The sequence below is a fragment of the Falco rusticolus genome, chromosome 10 (assembly GCF_015220075.1).
Source record: "Falco rusticolus isolate bFalRus1 chromosome 10, bFalRus1.pri, whole genome shotgun sequence".
Taxonomy (NCBI): domain Eukaryota; kingdom Metazoa; phylum Chordata; class Aves; order Falconiformes; family Falconidae; genus Falco; species Falco rusticolus.
The window spans coordinates 31112938-31139636 of NC_051196.1; the positions used below are offsets into that span (position 1 = coordinate 31112938).

At 37.0% G+C, this 26699-nt stretch overlaps 1 protein-coding gene across 8 annotated transcripts in view; it reads left to right on the forward strand.

The window, feature by feature from the left end:
* Window positions 1–26699, forward strand: part of SULF2 (sulfatase 2) — a 162766-nt gene that overhangs the window by 37649 nt on the left and 98418 nt on the right. For 2 of the 8 annotated variants that reach the window (XM_037403289.1, XM_037403294.1), the window contains exon 3: window positions 12792–12858. The exons of the other annotated variants lie outside the window; for them this stretch is intronic. The gene's annotated coding sequence lies outside the window, so the exon portion shown is untranslated. The remainder of the gene's footprint in view (window positions 1–12791; window positions 12859–26699) is intronic. 8 annotated transcript variants of the gene reach the window in all.

The window sequence follows — 26699 nt, forward strand, 5'->3', positions numbered from 1 at the left end:
GTAAAGACACCAACTATATAAAGTAATAAGCAAAAGCTGCTGAGACTTAATCTTGAGATGAATATGTACAGACAATGATTCAGAATTAAATTTGAAATCTGAAAATATTTTTAATGTGTGGCCACATGAATTACAAGTATCTGTCAAATCTCTATTTTGTCTCCATGCAAACCAATCACAGAAGATATGAAGGGAACTATGCATTTAATTATTTGTTTCAGCCAAGTCTTCTGTAAAAAAAAATATCGTGTAACCTCAAAATTATCAGCCAGTTTACTTATTTGCCAGAGAATCCCTGGTGATACAAATAAATAAAAATGATCAAGCGTTCTACCAGAAAAATAACATTTAAGTTCCCTAGTCCTGCACCTATTACTCTAGTGAGAAAATTTAATCAAACCTTATCCAAGTTACAAAAGTTAGTAGCATTCCTCTTGATCATAAATATGATCTGCATAAACGATTTGTAGTGTGCTGTATAGAATCTATCTTTGGAATTAGTATGCCATACAAAGTAGTTCTGGGGCAATCAACTACAGCAGTTCAATTACTGGCTCTTGAGTTTTTCATATTTTCTCAAATCTTAGCTACATATATAAACTTTATTTCTCAAATTCCATAGATGAAACATTTAACTGTGGGGCTGCAGAATGATATACAGTTTTATGTGACTTAAATAAAGATGTTTTGTATAAGAAAAAAATAAAATTGAACTTGCTAACAAATACAATAAAACTCTGTTCCCTTAGCAGTATCCACTTCCCCCCCCTATTTTACCTGAAAGGCTTTCATAAACTTCCTTGTTTTTGGAATTATGTAGGACTTGGATGTGGAACTGTTGACCATTCTGCAGATTTCATGGTATTTCAGTAAAGCTTTGGTTTTATTTATTTGTTTCTCATGTAGCCTTCAGTTGCACCAAGTTCTTATATTGAGCAGAATTGTAAAAAGATGGACAGTAAGTGTTTCTCAGTGCTAGATGAATAACCTTGCTATGTTACATACATTTCCAATAAAAATATTGTCTGAAAGAAAAAAGTTTTTTAATCATCTGGGCTACAGTATTCTTACTACATAGAGCTTTTAGCTGTGGTGTCATGGATGGGAAGTAGGATTCCTGAGATGCCTGGCTGGTTGACAGCTTCAGATGGCGTGGCAGAAAGTAGGAATATACTTTTCTTTCATGAAGAAGAAAGGGGTGCTCTTCAAAGCAGCTAGAAGGCAGAAGACTTGTGACAAATATTTCAGTTCTTTAATATATAGCATCAAAAAGCTGTGTTGAGCCTGAGTCACAGGGAAACTCTTGATAGCATATTTTTGAAGTTGGGATATTTTGGCACTAGTATGCTACAGCAGTAAAGTTTTGAATGATTATTGTAATTCTGACAGGAGTCTTATAAAGTAATGATCCTTAATGACAACATATTTCATGGAGGGCATTTAAGAAACAATTCTATGGAACTTTCAATTTGTAATGCTTCCCCTTTCTCCTCACAAGGATTATGGGGGTCGGAGAGGGCAAGCAGGTGAAGACATCAGGAGATATTTTTGTATTTTTTTTAGTAATGGTTTGGGGGTGTGGGGTTTTTTTGTGGAGTATGTTTAGTATGACTGCTTAAGACTAAGGTATCAAGCAAAATTAGTAATTTCTAATTAAGTTTGTCTAATCTCAGACTTGCCCTTCCTGCCAGCCTTCAGGTAATGGCTATTAGAGGTACAGAAATGGAGGCAATCTGAATATTCATAATTCAAAGCAACATTTTTTGAGACTGATATTAGTGTGGGCTGTCAAACTGGAAAAAAAAAAAATTGCCGAATGAATACAGAATTCTAGCAACATGCTGGAATTTGAATTTCCAGTGATTACTCAAGGGCGTGGTAAATCTGATTCACAAAGATTAAAATGGTCCTGTGCTGTGGTCAGTAAAATGTACAAGAATCTTAATCCACAATAGAAACTGCTTTTCTGAACTCCAGGAAAATATAAAGTATGCAAAGGATGTAAGCCTTGTTTTATTTTTATTCTGTGTGTGTATATATATATATGTATAGAGACACACACATACATCTATATAAACAAAGATGAATGTATGTTTGGGGAGGTGTAAGTGTGTGTGTATATCTACATATATATACTCTGACTTTTTTTTTAAACTACTTTTTTCTGCCTTTCTTCCTGTGCTTAGTAGAAAAGATTTCATTTCTTAATACTTTCAGTGACTGTTGTGCACTGTGTCAGTCTGCAGATGGAAGTTAAGATCCATGTCTCTGCTTGCCTACATGTCTGCCAAGCCATTTTGGCACACTCCCTTCCTGAATGATGAATTAGCAGTATGTTCTTCAGTATTCTTGAGGTATAGGAGATGATGTAAACAGTAGATGATGGAAAGAAGCCTTCTGAAGAGAGGGCATTCCTCATGTATTGTGCTTGGACTCAAATTCTTTGGTGTATGACAGGCACAGAATAAAATCTTCCTTTTTTAATAGCTGGAGTATAAGAACTGTGTTCTCTTGCTATTTTTTGCATTCAACTGCCATCACAAAATAGACAAGAAGAATCCAAGACCTTGCTGTGTGAAAAATTTCAGTTCTAGCTCTTGGTACCAGGTAAACTCAAGCCCTCCAGTGTTCTGATTTACTGTGCTGCTGCCTGACTAAATTGGCAGTGCAATCCTCAGCTACCACAGTAATCCAGGAAGGCAAAGCTGCAACGTAGACTGAAAACTTATAATTAATGTGTAACTACTGCAGCACCTTTCTCAGCGTCTAATCAGTCTCTAACCTTAGTACCTTTCCTCAGTGATGTTTCTTACACTTGTCAGCACTCTGAAGGTATGTATTTGACCAGTGTTCTCTAAACTTCGTGGACCATTAACATACAGTTCCTATTTCTTGATGTGCTTGTCATGGACTTCAGAGGTCAAGGCTGGATCTACCTCTCTTTTAAATTATTCGTGGCTTTTGTCATCATAGTTAATAGAAGTATATATGTGGCAGATGGGGAGTACAGAGTACAAGAAAGCACAGCAGTCAGTGACCCCTGACCAGAAAGCAGTTTTCTTGAAGAGGCTGACGGTGTTTTGCACCCTTTAAAATACCCTTATTGGTTTGCTTAATTGTATTGGTTAAGCAATTACCCTTATTGTTTTGCTTGTAATTACCATTGCAAAGGAAGTTTCCTCTTTTTAGATAACTTTTCTTATTACATAATTCGGCTGGTGTTTACGGTATGATCACATTAGGCAAAAGTCTTGTTGCGGTTTATATTTAATGAAACTATCCATGTGTATAAACTGCTTATCAGTGTATGTGAAGGGTTCATGGTTCAGTTCAGCAGTAATCACTTCAGGTAATTTCTTGCCTGGTTTAATAATCTCTACCGAAAATGGTACATGCAGAAAGATTTGAGAAGTTCATTATCTGGAATAGATAATACCAGTAGCGGTAATAGTACTTTTATCATTCCTCTTTCGTATAAGAAAAATATTTAGTTGCTAACTATAAATGATAATATAAATGATAAGGTAAAGGATAAAAAATGATAGTTATTCCAATCACAGATAATACATACACATTCAATTCCTTCTCCCCCTTTGCAAAAACTTAGTCTGCGCTGTATGTTATAATCAGGTGGGGTTTTAGCAAGTATTGTTTTTTGTGCTGTTTTGACCAGTGTGACTTCTGAGAAAATGAGGAAGAATATAGTTGTTCATAATGAATATAATAGGCTTCAGGTTTCATTATTTGGTCATAGTCAATAGTGTCGTCAAATAGTATCATCATCAGATACTAATAGTCTGTGCGTTTTGCAGCTGCTACAGCTTTGGGTTTTCTAAATAAATTTTGAACTTGAGACTGTCTTTAAGCAGGATGATACGTGAATCGTAAGAAAATCCTGGTTAGAAGGAACCTTGGGACATCATCTCATCAAGCCCTCTACTCAAAGCAGGATCAGTTATGAGGTCAGACCAGTTTATTCAGGGCTCTTCCAGTCTAGTCTTGAAAATATCCAAGTATGAAGGTGAATGTGTGTTGGGGGATTTATGTGACAAAGTTTATATATATAAATATATAGATATGAACATATGCATTTTAATACACTATACTCAATGCTCAAAAACCAGCTACAAACCTTATACAACCTCTACCCTCAAGATTCTGTGCAGAAGGATGGTCATTAGGAATCCAGTCCTGAAATTTGATCACCTATACGATTCATTATCTTGCTGAGCTAGGACTTGCCTGAGTAACTTAAGTTCCAAATTACTGCCATGTTCTCACATGCTTTCTAATACTTGATGAGCTGTTTAATAATTCTTAAGCTTTCTGTCTCTAATACAACTAGTTGGGTTTCTGAAGCTGCTTGCTGCAGTTATGCTGGAAATCAGTTGTTGTTCTGCATCAGCAGAAAGTCAAGTTTTTGATACTTTTGGCATGCTGTGGATATGCAATCAAAGTTTTATTTCAGAGTGATCTTCTGTGTATTGTTTACATGCAACATATGCCTTTGGTGCACCTTTGTCTCTTCCTAGAGGAAACAGAGGAGAAATTTTATGAAATCATGAAGAACATGATACAAAGTTACCATTAGAAACAACACAGACAAGACCCTTGAATGGCCAGGGAAAATGTTTACACCTTCACTTAGGATGGGAGTGTATCCTGTTAGTGAGCAGGAATATCTGCAACACTGCTAGCTGAAATGCGGTACGGTCAAGTTTTGAGCAACATGATCTTGAGCAGGTGATATGTCTTAAAGCTGCATGCTCTTATGCAGCTGTTGATGTTACTGCACAGCTTGCAGATTTTTTGGGGGGGAGGGTGGAGGTGTACATGTGGTTTTTTCGGTATTTCTTGAAATATTTTTGATGTTGGTGATGCCACAATCCAAAATAGAAACTTCTTAGCTAAAGGAACAGTAGACTAAACTCTGAACTTACTCCACTTACAGGCAAGATATTCATGAAGTATAGTAAACAAATCTAAGGAGTCTAATACACATCCTCAGTTTTGTCATCCTTTTATCTCTCTTTGCCTCATTAAGTAGAACTGGGAAAAGCATTTAGAATGAAATCATGAGGAACTGAATGCTAAATAAAAATTAGCCAAAAAAATTCACACATAAAAAGTGCCAGAGAAATCTTACAGATGGTGTTTACTCTTGAATATATCATACAAATTTTCCCCCATTTTATGCAACTATTAGGCTAAGTACTTACCTGCAGATCTGTTATATTAGGATCTATATTTTATAATGGACTGGCTTGGTAAAGATTTCTTCATAAATGTTTTCCCAGTCAAACTGTAGATAGATTGGTGTAATAACACCTTGACAACAGAGATATTTCTCTCTGTAGAAGTTAGGTTTATTAATTGCAAACATACTGTGTTGTCGAGCTGTGATGTTGAGAAACAATGCAAAGGCATCTTTAAGTTATGTAAATGTGAATAGTTACTGTGGCACTGGGAAGAAACGTTCATGGTAGCTGCTGTCATGCCAAAAATTTAATGAAACTAGCCCTTCTGTTTGTAAAGATGTGATGTTCTGAACAGCTGTTTAGAAGTAAAAATATCTGGGATGGAAGAAACGTCACAGACAAATACCCATGAAAGAATATTACATTTGACTAATAATTGAATGATACAGTGAAATTTACCTTGGAAACCTATGGTAACTATCCTTGAAGTTGAAAAAGTGGAAAGCTTACAATGCTTGTATCTACAGTGCATAGCTTCTGCACATGTGAAGGAGTGAGAAGTGCAATGTTCAGAGGTTTGCTTCAAAGTCAAGAAAGATTGATCGTTGTGGAAGAATGTAAAATTTCTGGTTATGTGTGATCACTGTGAAAGTGGTTCACAACAGCTTTGAAGAGGGAAGTTTGTGTTTCACTTCACTTAATCATATGGGTAATTTGTTCTCATGATAACTTTTTGAAGTCTTAGTGTTTAAAATCCCCTGTAACAGCAGTTTGACTGTGATGCCTCAGAAAGAAGAAAGGGCAGAACTAGTGTTTTCTCCCCTACCACATGCCTGAAGATAGGGTGATAGGAAAAAAATAGCAAGAAATGCTTTGCGTTTTGGCTAAACAGTGTTGGAGTGCCTACTTGGTACATTTCAAATGTGTTTGACCATCTTTTATATTTAAATATTTCTAGTTTCTCTAGTCTCCATTATTAGTTTCATTTTTATTCAGCTTTCTTATCAAAATTCTTTTTTCAGTTTATTAATTGATATTGGTTGTGATCAATTTAAGGTATGACAGGCTTGAGTTCTGATCACAGTCTGTGCTGTCTTCTGTAACTTTCGGTAGTACAGCCTGAAACCTTAGATGGAAAATGTCATTGTAATACAAAAGCACCTTTTTACACATCTTCAAAGACGCAAAAGAAAGCAGCTCTCTAAAGACTCATGAAAGGAGGAGGTTTAGGACTTAATTACATTAACACTCTTTGAGTGTTAATAGTTGCCATCTTCAGATCTCTCCTTATCCTGTGACAAAGAGTATTGTTGGAGGATGAAGATCATGGGTAACCTCAGTTTGATTATGAACTGTTTAATTTCTTTAGGCTGTTAACTGTTTAATTTTTGTATCTTAAAGAATACAAACTGAAATTTAGTTAATAAATTTTTTGTTTTAGGAAAATCTCTTGGGTTTTTTTCTGCTGGAATGATTTAGCCTCCTTCCATTGTATACAATAGATGGTGTGCAGTTTTCTCAGCTATGTTTTTTCCTTTCCCCAAAACAGTTATTGATCTGAGAAGAGTATCCTTTTTTGTCTTGTCCCAGACTAGCTACAGTTTCTGTAGATAAGACCAGTGATGCACGATACAAACAATCTTAGCTCTCACGGATCATGTGCAACATTTGCTTTTATCAGAGGTGTCTCAGATGCAGGGGTGACCAGATAGTCTTACTTGGAAATAAAACATCAAAAAGCAAAAATGGCTACTTTTCTTAGTTTTTCACGTCTGAATTATTTTCTTCAAGGTACGCTGCCAAGTCAAAGGATGTGTACGTGTTACCTGCTGTATTCTTTAGGGTGTTTTGGACATGGATTTGGCAATTCATAGTAATTTTGAAATTCCACCCAGTATATTTATCTTTTGCCCCTTAGGTGAGTGTTTCTCCTGATGTGCCATATGTATACCTCTGGTTTTGTTTGTTTTCTAACTGTCTCGAATTATGTGTTCAGTTAAAGGAAATCTAGAATTTCAAGACTTAAGACTAAATATTCTTGCTACGAAGTGTTCTAAACATAGTAACTTGGAGATGTTGCCTGTATCCTTAGGTTTCTGTACTGAAAGTTTTGGAAATAGTATCTATTGTAGGAGGAAGGTCTACTTGGAAGGCCATGCTTATCCCTGCATTGAGACATGAGTTCTGTAAGTTAAGAATATGCATCATGGGGAAAGAAAGAAAATAGGCACAGCCACCTGGTTTTGTTTGCCATTACTCTTTCAGATACTGCACGGTGGTTCAGTGCTAATGGTGCTACTCCAGAACTCCACAGTAAAAGTAATAAGCCTTTTGCCCCCTGAGCTGAAGAGTCTACAGATAAAAAAAAAACTGAGAAAACAGTGGCAAAGCTCACATTCTCTCTCTGTGAGTATAGTGTAGCACAAAAATGGGCTATCTCACATTTCATTGTAGGGATAATTCAAGGTAAACTTCTGGGAATCTTGGATTTTGCAAATGGAGCCATCAAATCTGTAAGAAGCAGGACGTTATATTAATCTTGCCAGTTTATGATACCATCCCTCCTGATGCTGAAACGATACCATAGCTGGTATTGAGAAAACTACCAACACTGTGCCATTCTAACTCAGATTCTTGATTCTCTGAGGTGTCTTAGCTTTTCTTCTGATGCTCAGGGACTAATGATAGCCTTGAGAATGTCCTGGGAGAAAGGAAGATGAAAGATTTAGAATTGCCCTGTAAAAATGCAGCTCAACAAGTTTTTGAGAATCATGAGTAACTGTAAACAAATGCATTGGGTTTTATTGTATTTCTGAGAAAGCAAGGCTTTTTCTGTACCTATCTTCTGTTCTCTATTTCCAGATGTCGTCTTGTGAGATACGAGGGCTGAACTCTGCTACTTGATTATATTCTGCTGGACAGTGTTGCATGCTACCTTTTAAATCTCTTCTGGGTTTGAAATTTGCTGTCTGGAGTTAGAGCAATATGATTTACTTCATGCTAACCCTATTTGCCAAGTGTGCAGTCTACATGAATCTATGCAAAAGCTACTTGGGTTTCTGAAGCCCTGTAAATTTTAAAATAAGTAAGTGATAGCCAGGGCTTCCTTGGTTGTGACTAAAAAAGAAATTGCTTCTTGTAACTAGCCCAGTTCTCTCTCAGGATATGGAAGACAACATAATTTAGTTAGTGTTTTTACCTCATCATTGTGCAATAAGCACTTACTGTTGGACTTAAATTCTATTCTGATATATAATATTCATGCAACTTTGCTTTTATTATCAAATTAATGAAATAGTATTTTCACTGTCAAGTTGTAAAACTTTTTACCCCTTTTTTTTTCTTGAACACCATATTCCTCTGTGTCAACAAGCACTGATCATGAGCTATTCCCTGCTCCAAGAAGTTTAAAGGTGTAGGTTACACAGGGCAAGACGATGGAAAATCAGTTTATCAGACTGTTTATGCTTAAAATACTGTGATCATTACTCATGCCTAGTAATTTTTAATGAAATGTATTTCTGAAACTGATGACTAATCAATGTTCCAAAACTCAAACATGTTGTGGGAGTCGGTGTACAGTATGTTTTCAAGCAGTATGAATTCTGTTTGCCAGCATCACTGCTAAAAATTAGATTCTTACTTTATTCTTGGGACTTTTAGTACACTCTACTCCAAAGTGCTTAAAGTTTTATTTTAGTGAGCTTTGCCACTAACATGTTAGAACAATTCCCTTGCAGTGTTGCAGAATCCAGCAGTGAAGTGCTGACAAGTGCAACAATAGACATTACTACATACAGTCTGAGCAGGTTACTTAATGCAGATGTCTTTGTACAAATTTTTCATCATTCCCATCAAATAACACTGTAATATTTTGCAAAAATTAATAGTTTTCCTACTGCACCTTTTGAAGGAAAAGTTTATAGGTACACTTTGCAAGTGATGAATTGAGACAAAGATAGAGGTCAAGAAGTATCCTTTGTGCGCTTTTTTGCTGCTGCTTTGGCTAGTGGAGGGCTGCTCAGCTGGAGTTAGTTTACTCTTACATAGGTCTTTCTACACTGTGGAAAAAACTGACTTCAGCCACAGTTCTAACTTCTCGGCAATTTTTCATACGTCCCAGCTCAGCCTTCCCCTTCCCCTTGCCTCTGTATAGCAAATTAGGAGCACAGTCATCAGCTGTGAAAAGTTTGCAGTTGGATTAATTAGCTCTGCTCAGATTCAGGGCTCATTAAGTGTGTTAAGCAATGCGCTAGCATACTCTTTGTGCTTAAGTTTCTGGAGCTGGCGTATTACCACACTGTATTGCTGTCTGAGCACATCAATCAGACTTAGCATATTGTACCAACTAACTAGACATGTCACTTAGCTCCTCCTAAGACATTTCTCTTGTTCAGCAAAAAAACCCCGAAAAATCCTCGCTGACAAAACTAGTAAGTTGTCGTCCTCTATTAGAACCAGCGCTATACACTATAGGAGGATGAAATGTGCATATTGCTGTGATGTCTGTCACATGTTTGCTGACAAGGGAATGGTGAGTCTCGGGAAGCACAGGTTTGTTCTTTGCTTTTCTCTTGGGACAATTCAGCAGCAGACTATCCAAATCTAATATAGTATCTTATGTCTGCCTCCTGCAATGATTTACTGTAGTAACAGCTGTGTAAATAGTGAAATACATTACTGCTGGACAAAAGTTGTAAATAGAATTTACAGGCTAATCAATGTATTATATATTTTGTAATAGTGCAAGAAAATAGCTGGATACAGTTTACCATATTGCTCATAAAAAAGCTGTAAGTGCACATAATAAAACCATGAGTGCAAGTAGTACAGAAACTGGATTTTGGCTGTAAACTGTTTATGTCTTCCTTTGATTGCTGAGGAAAGTTACTTAGCACGTTATTTAATTATTTATGTTTTCCAGTTAAGCTGATTCAGTTTGTGATCTTGTTAAGACACAAGAGGTAACAGATTTGCCAATATAATCCTGAGGTCATATGCTGGGGGAAGAGCTGCTCTGGGGAGACAAAGTGGATGTCGGAGGTCTGTTTTACTTGGGGTCCTCCAATATTTGTCACTAGGATAGGATAAATTGCAGCAAAGATAAAAAAAAATTGTATAACCCCCCACACACCCCCGAAAAAAAGCCCAAACTCAACAGCCAACTTTCATTAGTCTTTACTAAAACATTTAGTGTTGCTTTCTGCAGAAGTCACAGTAGACATCAGTTTCAGTCCTTACTGAAAGAACACAACTGCAAATTCTTTGGGTGGTTTCAGGTTCTTTGTAAATTAGTATTTTTCTGATGTTTTTCTTCTTTCTGTGGACACATTATTATTACTATTGATGACATAATAAAATGAGTTAATAATTGTGGTTTTTTACTTTATTAGAAAACAGGAGTTGAGTTCAAAGATCCAGGCTGAGTAGGGCTTGTGCTTTGAAACACAGAGTGGCAGTGGGTGACTGCAGGTGCAACATGGCTTAATCAGGATGAAAAAATATGATTTATACAGAAAGTGTGCTATTTTTAGATACTTACATTGACACAAATCCCTTGTGAATTAAACCATTTAATATATGAAATGGAAAAAGTCCTTCTAATCTTCCTTTTGAATGAGCCGTGAAATAGGATCCATGAACAGCCTGACGTGTGAAGAGGTTACTGTGGCTTGGTTCCAATATTTTTTATAAGATATTGAAAGATTTGCGCTAGCCAGGAGCTTAAAGGAGAACTTACAATCTTCTATAAAATAATGCAATAGCTATCTGAAAATATGTCCATTTTTCATAGCAAAAGCTTTCAGGACCCTTTCTAAAAGTGATCTTGATGCTTTCTAACAAATGCATAAAGTACTCAAGTACAAGGTATCACTTCCTAGTAGAAAGTAGTTAAATAACTGTTTGCTGTCAGTAGTTGCACCTTGTTCTCAGGAAAAAAAAAACCTGCTCACGTTCCGTGTCTGCTGTAATAGACACTAGAATGACTGCAACTAAGAGATTTATATATAATCAGCTTTGTTTAAAAGATTATTTATATAAAGTAACTCTTGGTTAAAAGTCCTAAGTTTATGATACAACCTTCAAGACATCTGAATAGCTGGGATGTGTATCATAGTAAACTGGTTTTGTGATTCATTGATTTCTTAATGCAGTGCCAATTTTTAAGCCTTCTTTCCCTTTAAGCAGTATGTTTTTTCTGACATTAAGCTGTTGCTTCTGGTGTGCAAATTAGTAATACTAGCTGAATGGTAACTTAAAATTTTTCTTAATACTTGTTATTTTAAATCTTCCTCTCCACATAAGTAATCTAGTTTTACGATGACTTAATTTAGACTTGAAAACTAAACTACAGCCAGTGAGTAGTACAAATAGCATTTGCTGCTTTAAACAGGTTTTTAGTAATCCAGGGTTTTCTGTTGGGCTGACTATTTAGAGCCCTACTTCCCCTACCTGCAGGTTTGAGACTTCAGCACTTCTGAAAATTACATTGTCTGAGAATTCGCTAAAATGATAGTGTCTGTGTATACAGATACGTTTATTGATGTATAGTATTGATGCTGCAGTGCCCCAGTGGGGTCTATTTCAGCTTTCCTCAGGTTTATGCATGCAACACTGTAACTAGTATTATCAGAAATAACTCGTTATATTTTTCTTTGTAACAGTAGAGGTTGAAAAATCTACTATGGACCAGATCTGGAAGTGATCCTAATATGAAAAAGAGTCATAAGGAATATGAAATGTGTTAAGAGCCAACTTCTTGACTTTGAGAAATTGTGGTGTTGGCATGTGTCACAGTCACAGCCTGCAAGACTGCACATGCCTAACAGAGACTGCAGACTGTCCTGGCGAGGAATCTTTGTTTCTTAACTTGTACTAGTAATAATGAGATCAGCAAGATTTGATTATTTTATTATTTTTATTTTTTTTTTAATCCCTGACTACCTTCACTACTAAATATAATGCCCATACAGTATCAGTGACACAAGAACTTGGGAGTGAGCAAAGTAGCGTATCAGTCCTTGCTCAAGGCTAGTAGTACAATGGTATCTGGAAAGCGTGGCAGGGAACTAGCTAGTACTGCACACCAGGGAAAAAACACACTTTGGTATTTTGAAGGAGAAAAGAATACCTGAGAGGCTAAAGTTAGGAGCAGCATTTCCTAAAACTAATTCTGTAACAGGAAAATAAAAGACTGCTTACAGGTAGTTTTGCGAAATGCTGTGGTTTCATTGGTGGTGGTGTTCTCACCTTTGCCAGATACTTCATCCAAAGAAATCGGTCATATCAGTATTTACTTGATGCTAGTTAATGGTTGCATGGAAGTGCTTCCTGCAGGTGTTGTACAGAGTGCTGTTAGTAGCCTAATGGGGAAAGTTTTTAATGTTGTGAATAAACTGGTACCTTGGAAGTGGGAATATAGCGATGCTGTTACACTGCCTCTTTGGAGGAAACCTCAAACTGAGGTATTTGCCATGTGTTCCTAAAGTCTGATTTTGATGAGTGGACTGCTTTAGTTATATATGTAAATAAAAGCAAAACTGTGCACACTAGTGAATCACTTAACAATTTGTTCATGGTAATATTTTACAGATGCTAATACTGGAAAACTTGATTACTTGCCTCAGCGTTCCTCTACAGCAGACCAGTTGCTGACCTTGTGAGTGTAAAACTGTCTTGTACTATGTTAATTGTCTGGTCTCTGTGGACTTAAAATTCATTCATACATTCCATGAGGAGATGTGTAGACATGGTCAGAGTTTGATTTACTAATGAGTAGTTTCGCCTGAGGAATAGAACTCAAAGTTTCCTTTTTGTATGCAAAAAATAACTTTATTTTCTGTTGTCAGGAAATTTCCTTTGTCAAATAACAGAAAGCAAGTATTTTCCTGACAGCTGAAAAATTTTCAAGTATTTTTCTGGTGGTTGATCTCTACAGAAAGCACTGCTTTTCTGAGATAACTTGGAAAAAGGAAGCATTATTGTACATCAGTGTAGTTGTGTTAAGCTTAATAAATGCATTGATTTCTGACTATGATCTGGTGTGTGCAAAAGGGATTTGAAATTCTGGATATAGTTCACTGATACTGTGGCTTCTCAACCAAGTAGTACTAAAATATACTCTTGACTCTATGAAACTGTCAGGTTTGTGGTTCCAGTGTTCTAAGTTACTAAGATAATCTGCAAAGATATTTTTTTTTTTAAACCTGTCATATTTGTCTTGTATTGAAGTATGTCTGTCCTGTGTCCAGTATTCTGCATGTAATACATCTTTTTCATGTACTTCCAGACAGTTTTCTGTCCTCATCAGTTTAAGACCTGTGGTCTGAATCTGAAACCAAGGCTGTGAGTGTCTGGTAGTACGTACCAGCACAATGCGATGCAAATACAGTCCATCTTCCTCTTCTCTGATCTTTGCTATTTCTACTAGGTGCTTCTTTTCTTACATACCTTGCTGGCGGAATTAGTCTTGCTGTTAGCTGTCCCACTCATAGAAGGAAGTTACAAAAATGACTGTTACAGGTAATCTTGTTGCAGTACCTTGGTCCTAAACGCTGATCTTCACAATAAATTCAGATGACAGATTGGTGTAATTAATACTATAGCTGAGCTCAGCCAGGTTGGAATCTTTAAAGCATGTCCTATTTAAAGATCAGTTCATTTACCTTTTATTGGAGCAGGGAAGCAAACATCTGTGCTGCTTTTTTGCTAATTACCTCTGATGTTTCTGTTTAGACAAGCTGTTCATATTCCCTCTCTTCTGCACTGCTCTATTTCTTTCTCTTGCATTTTGAGAGCTGTCTTTGTCATTCCCTTTTCATTGCTTTCTGAACACTCTAAAATTCAGTTTGGTATGTCTTCTTTTTCAGTCCTTTGCACTCTCTTTCCACGCTTCGCCCTGTTATTTTGCAATTACAGTTTTAAGCAAGGACCTACTGCTTTACTGCAATGCTAATGGGAAAGAACATGGTGCAGGGTAAATGCACATAAGGAGGACCGGGGCGGGGGAATAACCACCAGTGGGTGTAACTAACTGTCTTGGTGGGTTGTGCCATTGCCAGTCTGAAGGTTTGGCCATCCATTTTTTTCATGTCTGGAAGTGTTCTGTAGTCAATAGCCCTCACAGAAGAGAGGAAGCTTTTTTTTGTGAAGAATTGACTAGATGAATTGCTCAGTATGGTTTTCTGTCCCTTCTTTTCAATGAACCTGAAGAGATTATGATCTGTAGTCACGATTCCAATCATATTTTTCGGTATTTCTCTTCATAGTGGGTTTTGTCTATGAAGAACAAAATATGCCCCAATTGAAATGCAGCCAGTCATTAATGTTAGGGAATTTGAACTTTCTTGAATATGAGGTAGGTTTTTATTCCTCCATTGTTGCTGTAATGTGTCTTTACCCCTTGTGCAGAGGACTTTTGGCATAGAAAGTTTCATATTATGCTTCTGTTTAGGGCATGACTGAGAAATTACTTACAATATTGATTACTTTGGATTTAGTGTCAGTTTCAGGATTCTGTAATTTTATTTCAATTGAACATGCAGTGTTAGCAATGCAAAGACACCAGAGTGTCTTTTATGTCATTTTATAAAGAACAAATATCTTGCCTAATATTGAATAAAAACAGTTGTGGAGTGTGGTGCTGGTTGGATTTGTGTGCATGTTTTTTGTTTGGTTAATATTTTTTTTTAAACAAACCCTGTTGTGTGGTCATAAAAATTGAACAACTGTTTTTCTCTACTATTTAAAAAAAAAATAATCCACTGCAAGCAGTGGAATAAAGATGAGCAAGCTTTACCTTTCAAAACTTTTAGGTTTCGCTGTGAATCTTTTGCATAGCTTGAGTTGTTGTGTTGTAGACCAAGGAAGTAATTGCACAGCCTTTGAGTCTGATTGTACTTAAGTATATGGATAATGAGAAACACTGCAAAAGCTCTCTAATTAAAATTATTTACAGCACCAGCAGCTGCTAGTTGTAGTGGCTGCAAACTTCTTTATAGCTGTTCCAATCTTGGGAATTTGGAGCATGTAGGCTTTAGCTTTGCTACGGTTCAGGCTTTTGGCAGTAATGCCCTATCCTTCAGAAGTTAAAGGAATACAACAAAGTAGATTTAAGGGGCTTTTTAGGGTTTGGGGTATTGGTTTTTTTTTTTCTTTATATAAAGCTGTTAGGCATTTTCCTTGGCTGACATACTTGGGACATACTTATAACTGTTCCTAGTATGATACAGCAAGAGCAAGAAAAAATTGCTTAGTAGTTCACATCTGAGCTACTAGAGAAACCTATTATAAGCCTAATTCTAAATCACACTGAGACACCGCTCTGCTGACCTTGCTATTGTGTGTGGCTTTCAGCAGAACTACATCTTTATTATGATGATTTCCTCCACTGTCCTAGGAATCTGGCTTTGCCTTTTAAACGAGGAGTTTTAATGGAAACAGTGGTACTTTTGGCACCCATCCTTGACTTTTCTGCAGCCAGTAACTTTGCTAGTAAGAGTTGCTCATGGAGAAATGTGCTGCTCTTGCATGCACAGATTCAATTTCATTTTACTTGTGTATGCTCCTTGACTGTGTAAGGTCCTCAAAAGCTGCAACTTTGTCTCTGGTCATGGGAAAATTAAGCCTAAAGGGGTAGGGGAGTGAAAAATCTTTGTCGCTAAAGAGAGGGTGATGAGAGAGAGGAGAATATCTTTGGGAGAGTTGCCATTTTGAATTTGAACTGCTTGTGACTGAGCATCACCATTGTTTTCACAGCTGAGGCTCTACTGTAGTTAAATACTTAAACACGCACCCACCTCCTTTTAAAGTTAATTTTATGCTTGTAAAGTTGGGTGCTCGAGTGTTCTGTTAGTTTGGTCCCTTGCACAAGGTTATTATTGTTATGTGTGACCGTGTCATAAAGGTTTGTTTTTTGTTTTCCCTCATTCGATATGCAGGACAGATGGAGCTTACTGCATCAGATAACTGCAGCACTTACTTTTTACTGTCCTGATGCCTGGGTTATCAGGCACTGTACAATAGTGAACCTGAATGCAGAATTATTAACTGCTTTGGTTCTTTTAGAATGGCTATCAATGTAATATCTAAATACTTTGTGATTATTAGAGTAATTTCAAATCAGGTATCATGACTGCCACCATTTCAGGCAAGGGGAACATAGGCGTGACACAATTTAGATTAAAATGTTGTGATTAGTTGAGGAATATGGGGATTGATTTATCTAGATGACTTTGCATTTTTATGGCATTTTACAGTGTAATTGTCATAAGCACGTCTTCGGCTTCATTTGTAGTTTAGCACGTACAGTGCTTCTGAGATACTGTTATAACACCCAGGAAATGGTGGCCGTTGCAATCTAAGCTATCAACTGTGGAAAAGCATTGCTTTAAGTAATTTCTCAGACATTCAGGAGAAGTCATTAATAGTTAAATGTTAGTGTAATGATTTCCAGTTAAATGTGCTTTTTGTGGTGGCGGGAGGTTTTGTTACTGCTTGGGATTTTTTGGTTTTGCTGTGTTAGCTTTTGCTGTCATGTGGAAGACTACTGCAGGCCAGTCAGTGGAAGGGTGATGGGAACCTTCAGGTCCATACCATTGTGTACTGCTTGATGAGTGTAGTAAGTAATAACAGCTTGTTATCCTCTGCATGTGAGCCAGCTGCGTGAAAGCACTGAGATGTATCTTGCCAGCAACCTAAATAGCTTTTTGCCACCAGAAAAGGGGCTTCAGCAATTGAGGGATTTTAGGTTTACTTTCAAGTTCCAGAGGGAGTTACGCAGGTGTAGTTAAAGGGCTCCGAATGCTGTTCCACCCTACCTGGCTGTTTCTATCATCCTTCCACTTTTATGGCTATTAGAAGTAATTAACAGCAAATGAGTCCTCAGCTTTAATAGAAGAGAGGTCACATTTCTTTAACCTGTTTCATGTTGGCTCTGTGCCAGTAAATTTATGGCGCATTTTAGATTAGTTCTGAGGATAGCATATAAGAATATAGTTCACTAGAGACTAGTTAAAGATGTGTACTATTTCAAAGATTCATTAGTAGGTGTTTGGAAGTTGAATGATGATAGATGCATTGCAAGCCACAGTTAAGTTTTGCTTTTCGTTCTGTCTTTCATTTAGTGATCCCATATATTAAAAAAACAACACCGTATTTAAAGAGAAAGGATCAATTAAAGGTGACTGGGACAAATTACACTGTCTGTGACACTTGTACAAGTAAATTTATTTGATTGTTTAACATAATGCGTATTTGTTGCATAAGAACTATGGTTATTGCTGTGCTTGATGGCAATCATTTTAATGTTTTTGTACCCTATGAAATATAGTACTTATATCAATAACATAAATACCAGATTATGTCCTGGATCTCTACTCCCATGCTTTTACAACGCTGAACCTGGCAGGGCTGAATAGTCTTCAAGTAACCTGCAATAGCATTATGTTTTGCTGAACTCCAAATACATTATATATAGCGTATACAGTTTGCTACTGAGATAGCAGGCAAGTTACCCATTTCGCATTCTTTTCATGGAGATTTTTAACTTTGTTAATGTTGAACCTTTAATCTTTGGAAAGGAGAAATACAATTTTGTTTAAAACTGACATTTTTATTGTATCTTTAATGGCTTTTGACTCACTGAGAAGAGAAAATATTCCAGTTCAGTGTGAGACTCTACCAGGTAAATTGAGTGCATTATAGCGTGCTTAGTTAGACGCATGTAGATAACAGGCTGTAGGCTGTACTAATGTTTCTGTGTCCTTTGGAAAGAGATGAACAGGCCAATGTGCTTGAGGAAGATTGTTAGGGAGAGAAGAGTGTCATGTGCTGGGCCAGAAAGATATTTAGCTGTGGAAAAGAAGTGGAAGCAACTGGCACAAGGAGCTTTATGGTTTTGGTGAGGTGGATTGAAGGTAATAAGAGATGACAGTAAAAACAGAGGGACTGAACTTTACAGGGCTGTGGATTGAAATAAGTGAGTCATAATAAAAGTATATCAAAATAAGTATTAAGTGAAACACTGGAATATGATTTGTGAAGCATCCCTAAAACTGGCAAAGGGATGAACAGAATAATAATCTAATATGGTTATAACCTTCGTTTTGGGCTGTCTGTAGAGCTGAGTAGAGATTAGTTATAAACATCACTTTTATTTTTTCCTGTGTGATTTTGTACCCATGAGCTCTGCAAATATGTTTTAATAACAAGCTGAAGCTTGTCTTATGCATTGTCTCAGGCTTTAAGTAAGAACCAGAGTGTTTATGCCACTGTCCAATACTACCTCACAGGTGTTCTTTATATATTTCTGAGAATAGCAATATTCTCATATATTCTGTATAGCAATATAGGCCTCGCCCTGTTGAAGAAGTGCAGAACCTCTCTCTTTGCTAATTTTAGGTGGAATTTTCCCTTTCAAAGTATCTGAGTATCTCCATAAAGCACTGTCTGTGAAGCTGTAATTAATTGTCAAAGCCCTGCTGGAGAAGTCCACTCTGCTCCAGAACGTAAAAATGATCTGTTTGTTACCTGTAATGTCATGACTTGTTTCCTTGAACAGTAATTGATGTCAATTGTAGATGATGTCTATGAACTTGAAATTGTGTTGTTTATCTGCTAGGGACCTTGGGAGTGTGATCTTCTAAGTCAGTCTTGGTGGTATAGATTACATCTGTAGTGCAAGAATTGTCTAGGGACATAAATTACAGCAATTAAAATTAGATAGAGGAGAGCGAGCAATGCATTATTAATTGGCATAGTCATTAAAGGGTTGCAAAGAACCTAAAAGAGATACAATGTCAATACTCAAGCACTAAAAGTGACAGGCAGTGTGCAAAGACCAATGATTGTATTCAAAGCCTGAGGTCATTAAGACAGAGGCAATTACATGGAATTTTATGGCTGTGGGCTAAGATCACTCCAACATAGTAACAGTATCTTAAAATGGAAAATTTTCAAGAATGGTAATATTCAGATGACTGCTCTGAAGACCGGAGTAGTGCAATTAATTTCTTTTAAAACAGAGTGTTACAGATTCTTTAGGTAGAAGTTGGGAACAACGAAGGATTGTAAGGAAATCTCATCAGCAGTCTGGTGAATTTAAGCAGAAAATGGATGTTTTTTAGCATTAAATATAATGATCTGAGCTCATATAAAGAAGGATAAATTTTGGTACACTGCGGAACGAAGATTTAATTAAGAGTCTCTTTATACTACAGAAACAAAGTCTTGCCCGTGTCATGCTGAGAAATATGGCAATCTGAATAACAGGCTCATGGTAATGCAGCTGTATATCAGCTACTTAATTATTCATAAACTTCTTGTCAGTGAGTTTCAGTGATTTACCTTTCTCAGCTGATTTGCCTTATTGGAAATAATGCTTGTTTTGTAAAATATTTCATTTATAGTGCTATAAATGAGGAATAAATGCTGAAAAGGAAGTGTCTTTCATGAGAGAGAAGTTTTAATAATTGATTTGCAAAGCAAAGTAAACTTTAAATACTGGAGGTGTTAAGACAGCAATGTATTTGTTTTGACGACTAATGGAAGAATGTATGTCTACTGGGCGGAGAGTTAAAACTCCAAAGCAAACATCTCCGTGTTTTCTCTTCTAAGGGATCCTTGGAAAGTTTTGGCTTTTTAAAACTTACCAGTGCTTTCCTTTTCTACTTGTGAAGCATTCAGATTTCTGATTCATCTCACTGTCTACCCCAAAGTTTAAACACTGAATGTGATTAGCTTTGCTGTGCAGATGCCGAATTGAATGGCCTCTGTTGATTCAGAGAAGCTGAGTAGTGTCAGAGTTCAGTTACTATGCTTTCAGGAAGGCCTCCTGTTGCCAAAATGAGCTTGCTTTTTTCTTTTTCCAAGCTGCACGCCAGAGTCGGCATCAGCATGCAACTGGACTCGAGAAAAGCATGTATGTATAGCCACTGAAAAAGCAATACAAATGTACAGCTACATCCTCTTCTAAGAGCAGCCACCCACATGCTAGTTGCTGCCTTAGTAAGTTATAGGCGAGCAGAGAGCCCCCTACTAGGTAAGTACCTGTGTGCTTAAATAAATGTTTTTGACCAGTTAGTATCCTTCCGAGCACTGAGAACCAGATACACCGTGACTCTGGCTTTTTAGTCTTCGAGCAGTGGTTAAAAGCTATCAACAACCTTTCTTTGCTATCTTTGAGGTTATCTCAGTGTTTGGTGTAGTGGAAGAGTTTACTTGTTCCAAGTAGAGTGATTTAGCACTCTCACACTAAAATGTGTCTGCTTTATTATATCCAGCACTTTATTATTTTGGCTTTAGTTACTCTGCTTATGTGTTACATCCTCAAAACTCTGCATTGGTTTGAATTAACTGCTTAGTAGTCAGAGCAGGTATTGTATGATGCAGCGTACTTCATCATCGGTTTTGTTCTCTCTGGATGTTTCTGTGATTCAGTGCACGATGCCAACCAGAAACTGTGGAATTCAAGGTCTCTGGGGTCTAAGTAACAAGCTTCCATTATTCCATTCCCAGCTTCCATTAATTTTGCTGCTGCTCTTTTCAGACTTTTAGGTTGTGTGGGGAACTCATTGCTGGGAGCTATAATCATGTCAATCATTAGAATTGAATCAGAAAGTGAATATTCATTTTAAGTCATAGAGGCAAATAGGTTTGGCTCTTGTGTCCAAACTGTGTTTGATGCTGAATGAAAGAAGTTAAGGAGGTAAGCACAGGGAAAGAAAGAATTAAGTCAGACAATTCTGAAGAGTTTGTCTGGAGTATAGCAGTTCCAGAGGCTCAGCGAAGCACTACTTGTGCGTTCAGCCACTGTGCAGAGATTGGCAGTGTAGAATAATGATGTTAGAAGAGCGGTGGTGGCAGGCTGTTTGCCCTAGTGCAGCGAGCAATAGACCATGAACCCAACTGCTTCTCTTTGCTCGAGGAAGCTTATGACTTTTCTTAGGTGTGAGTTTACCACCTGCCCCTCTAGCAGGCAGCGGTGAGCCAGTTTGGGAAAATCCAGGTCTTGGGATCATGAAGACAAACTAATACTTGTCAATGTTTTCAGCAGTATGAATGCCGGGCAGTTTCTCTCGTCTGAGCCTAGTTATGAATATGTAATCACAAATAGGCAGAAACCTTGGCTGTGCTCAGGAGGCTGTTGACAGCTGTGCATAAATGAGGTTCCTGATTGGCATCTGATGAGTCACATATGTCCATGCTGTATGTCACTGGGATAGCAGTGGCCTAGTCTTACTGAAAAAAAATAAGGTCACCTATTCAAAAAGGAAATGGGTGCCCACCATCCTAGCTGTGTGCCACTCTGCTCCTTCAGCTCACATTTTCTGCAGCACAACATACAATTAGATCAATTGCACAAAATCCAACCAACCAAAAGGCTTTACTGTTTAGATATTAAAACATAACTTTTTTTAATATGAAGTAGCAGTCCAGATTAAGCTGGTTTTGCTGATATTTACTGCTGCTGATTGGTGTGAGCTCTGAATATTTTGCTTCAACTTACTCAAATTATGAAATATAATAGGAAAATTATTGTGTTCCATTATTATAGTGTAGTGTACTCCACAACCTCTGACTGCAATAAAATGGCAGTACTTTCCCACATGGTATCAAAAAAGTAGTTACTGTAAGCATTGGCTCAGTCTGCTTCCAGAGCTCCTTTTTCTGTTAGTGGGGAACTGAAAATCGTGCAGAACATGAATTGATAGGACTATTAAGATGAAGACATTTTTATTTTTTAAATGAAATACATTGATCACTATATCATATTTGTAATATTGTGAAAAACATTTATATTCTTTTTTTAACTGGGGATGGGGGAGAAATAATGAAAAATCATACAGAAATTTGTCTTCTCTCAGTATTTGGTGAACAGTATCCTTCTGGTCAGGTTGCATACAGCTTGTGGAGTCAGTTGTTATTTCCCTGCTATTTGTTCAAAACTGCTGCATTGAAGTTGGTCACAGCATTACTATGAGCGAGTCTAACCAGGCAAATTGAGAGAGCACTTGATTGAAGTAAGAGTGGAAGGTGATGCTGAATTTTTGCGATGCCCGTCAGAATGGTTGCTTGTTGTAGATGTGTAGCAACATACCTTTCCATTTGAGTAAACAGGAGTCCCTACTGCTCAGAATTGCTTTAAATAATGATAATACTTAGGAAGAAAGAGTTATCAAATAAAGTCTTTGTACTATAAAAGACACTTATCTCTTTAAAGTTGTTTGAAAACACAATTCTGGTAACAATTATAGGACACTGTCCTATGGTTTTCTTGACCACAGACCGCAGGAAATAGGATTACAGAAGGAACAGGTAATATCTCCTATAATTATATTGCTCACTCTGCCTGAGCTTGTAAGAGATTTGCAATATGTTAAGGTCTCTTTGGACTTTTTCTGTTAGTTTGATGTTGAATTTTGGGGGACAGCTATACAATTGCTTTCTAGAAAAAAAACCCCAACCTTAAAAAAACTATGTTGCTTTTTTTTAGTGTGCTAAAATTGCTTTCATATGGAAGTAGGGACTCAGTTTGGCTTGAGGAGGCTGTGGGAACAGTCTGATGTAACGATCTGGCTCAATCATGAAAAGTAACAAAACCTGTGATTGTATGATGAGCAGTTTTATTCACATCTGGCAGCTCTCTTGGGTGGTAGGGGTGAGGATAACACCAAACCCTGTCACTTTTCTGTCTTCATTGTTTGTTCTTTTTACTTTGACCAATTAGTTCTTGCTTGTGCTGTCCTTCAGAGTGACTGGACATGATTTATCCCAGCAAAGTGGGTTTCAGAAGGCTTTTCCACTGATCTTCTGATCTGCCAAGACACTAAACACCCATAGAAATACGTACCTTGTACTTTGTTATTGCACTCTCTATGCTGAAGTATACATGAAGATATTTTTTAATCATACAACTGAAGTGACTGTGCTATACATAAAGTACGGTGTACAAACAATAGTATTTCCGAAATTTGATTGCTTTCACTTTGTTTTTACTTCCCTTTTTGAAATGGTTTTCATATAAAAGCTTATAAATCTTATTGATGTTCATGGATTAGCAGCACTGTAATTTTCTTTTCCTACATTATAAAGTTACATGTTAATGCAGTAATTATTGTGAGAAACTGGCAATGCAGAGAATTTGTAGGTATAACTGGGCAGGGCTTTGAAACTCTATTAGTAATTTGCATAGATGGTACAGTCCTGAAATATTAAATTTAAAATTCCTTCCAAAGGACCCTCTCTTCTTGAGAGTGTCTTTTGCAAGACATAGGAAAATCTGGCCAGGCAAGTTACCCCATGCTGCTTTGCACATATGCAGGCTTATGCGCACTGTTTAAAGATTTATCATTATTTTTTTTCCTTTCTTGAGCTTCTTGTGTCATTTATCACATTTTAAGAGATCAACTTCACTTTCATAAACAGTTTATCTATGATCTCTATTCATTTAACATAGCCAGGGAACAACAGTTCCCCTGCAGTAGTGCCACCTTTCATACCAGAACTAGTTTTCCCGAGTTCTTTGAGCCAGATTGAAGTCGTGCTGGGGATAATAGACCTTGTCTATCCCCATTTATATGACAAAATAAGTTGCACCAAAATATTTACAGTGGCCTTTGCCAAAATACATTATTTTAATCATCAGTTGGAGATATCAGAGTGGTCGCTGGCATGTGACCTGAACTGCTTTCTGCAGACTAACCATAGCTTAACAGTTATTGACAGGTAAGTGGTGTGGATGTAGGGTAGATGACTGAGAGTTTTTGGGTGTAAAGCAGTGATTTCCACTTCTTGCCTGTAGCAAGAAGTCAGTTTTTTAGCCTTAAGAATAGATATTTTTTTTTTTAGTACACTTTTATATACTAACAGTGGTTATTGTCCCATTCCTCACTTACCCCCCAGCCCCTCAATTTATGACAATTAGGTATAAAAGGTGTGAGATCTGAACTAGTGAGGTGCTCAACAAGGAGGGGAGTCTTACTGGACCGGGTATTTTGGTCTTAAGAGTATCTTTTGCCAGTCTGTTATACATTTTAATAGTGCAGTACGTGGAGGAAAAAAAATGCATTGTCTTAACCATATTGCTTGATAATTTAGTTCGATTTTATCTGGTACTTGTAAGTGGTGAAAAATCATTCCCACTTCACTTTCTCCATGCTTTCATCTATTTTTATCATATACCCCATTATATTTGCTATCTTCCACTCTGTCTTCACAAAATCCTGGTTTATGGCCTCCTACAGAAGGCATTCCTTATCTTTGGTTATATTTTTGTTGTTGTACTTTTTAGTAGTGCAGTGTTTTGAGATGGGAGGAGAACAGAACTGCATACAGTGTTCAGGATGTGGGCAGATTAAGGATCAATATGGTGACATAGTTATGCTTTCTGGTTTGTTCTGTAGTCTGTTCCCATTATCTTGTTCATCATTGCTGGGCGCGGAGATCACGTTTTCACAATACTGTCAGTCACAACTGAACGTCTGTTTTGAAAGTCGGTATCTACTTTAGATATCATTGAAGTATATGAATAGTGTATCTTGTTTCTCTCCATATACATTACATTATTGACTTTGAATTTCACCTGTTACTTTATTGCCAATTACTCAATATTATGAATTTTTTTTCAATTTCCTGTTAAATTTAACCTGCCCTGAATAATTGTTGTTTTAAAACACACGTCATCATCTCACTTTTTTTCATCTGTTCCTAGGATATCTATTAATATATTTTATGGTGTAGGTACCAATACATATTCCCACAGGTCCCTTCTAAAGGTCTTCTCCACAACGTAAACTGACAAGCTCTTTTGACCTTTCCTTTCCTTTTTTGACCACTAAAGTCACATGCTAGGACTCCTGTTCATCCCATGACAGCTTAGTTACTTGACAAAATTCCTTCAACTATAAGTTTTTAAAGAGCTTTCTGGGAAACAAATATGCTTTGTTAATCAGATTATTTTAATCACTATGTCCACTGACTGCTTCAGATAGTTTTAATAAACTTGTGGGGTGACGGCTTCTGGCTCACAAGATGCATACAGACTGCCTTCCAATAGATCGTATTTGTTGTTTTCCAACTTCTGTATTCATTGGTTTAGTTGTTATAGCTTAACACTAGCATAACCAAGTGATGAATGAGTCCTGGTGTTTGTGCTCCATTTTACCAAGCAAAGAGCAGAAGCAAAACTGGGAGAAGACAAAATAAAATAGATGTAAAAGAAAAAAATGGGAAATAGCATCATATCTCAAAAGAAAAATGAGATGGGGCAACATTTTGCTGTAAAAGAGCAAGCGCATGTTGAAAGTCCTTCTGGTGTTTTTGACCATCACAACTTCGTTTAAATCACTTTGCTGACACGACGACAGTTTGTTTCAGCCAAGTATCTTTATGTTGGGTGTTTGGGATGGCTTTAGCTGTTTCTTTCCCTCCTCTTCCTCCTGTACACACAACTTTATTCTTCCTTAACTTTTGGTAATGATGCTATTTGTGGCAGAGATGTGGGGATAGAACTCTCTATATTATTGTTGTAATGTTTAATTTTATGGTAGCATCTTGTATATGCCCTGCAGTGCCAAAAATTAATCTGTTAAATAGTAGTTCTTTCTCTTTTCCAGGTGATAACAGAGAAAATCTGAGTGAAAGACACTAGCCTAACTTTCAGAAATGCTCAGTATATTTGGCTTCAATTATGTTCGCTGGAGTGCTCAGCATTTCTGAAACTTGGTCAGTTAATACCCCAAACCAGCAGGAAGGTGTTGATATCAGTGGAAGATTAATTTTGAACTGTGCTTCCAAGCAAAGATCTTTTAACAAAAGAGTTCCTTAATTATTAACAAAATGATTCAACTTCCAAAATACTTCCTTTTTCTTGTTCATCTTATGGTGGTCATCTTGCTGTTGTGTTTTGTATGGGCAGGAATCAGCTCATGTTGTCCAGGATTCAAAAGCTTACCACAAGAGGGAAAATATTTAAATATCTAAAACCATTCTTTTGAATTCAAGTCATTTGGAAACCATGGCTCAGAATAAGAGTACAGATACCACTATGTGCAATAAGGGTTAACTGACTCTTGTCCCAGGTAATGTGTGTGCGCTACACTACTGCTCAGAGAAGAGCTACGAGCATGAGTAACCATGTCCAGAGAACTTGTCTTAGTTCCATTCAGGTATCTCATCTGAGGCAAGATCTGTAAAATTAGAGATTGACTTAGGCTTGTTTGTTGTGACAGCTTCTTTTCCACAGCGGTTCTGAATTGTCGGTGATGAAGGTTGCAGAATGTGATTGCATTTACATGGCTGTGGATATCCAAAATGCAGGATAATAAGTTGGGATCTTACTGCAAAATGTGGAGTTAATACAGGTGGCATACATTTACATGGGAATTAGTTAGGTGGTGGATAATACCTTTCAAGAGAAACAATGTGGGCACGTTGCTTTAATGTTAACAAGTGAAGCCAGCATGGCTTGCACTGCTGGACCATGATTATGAGCACACCTGT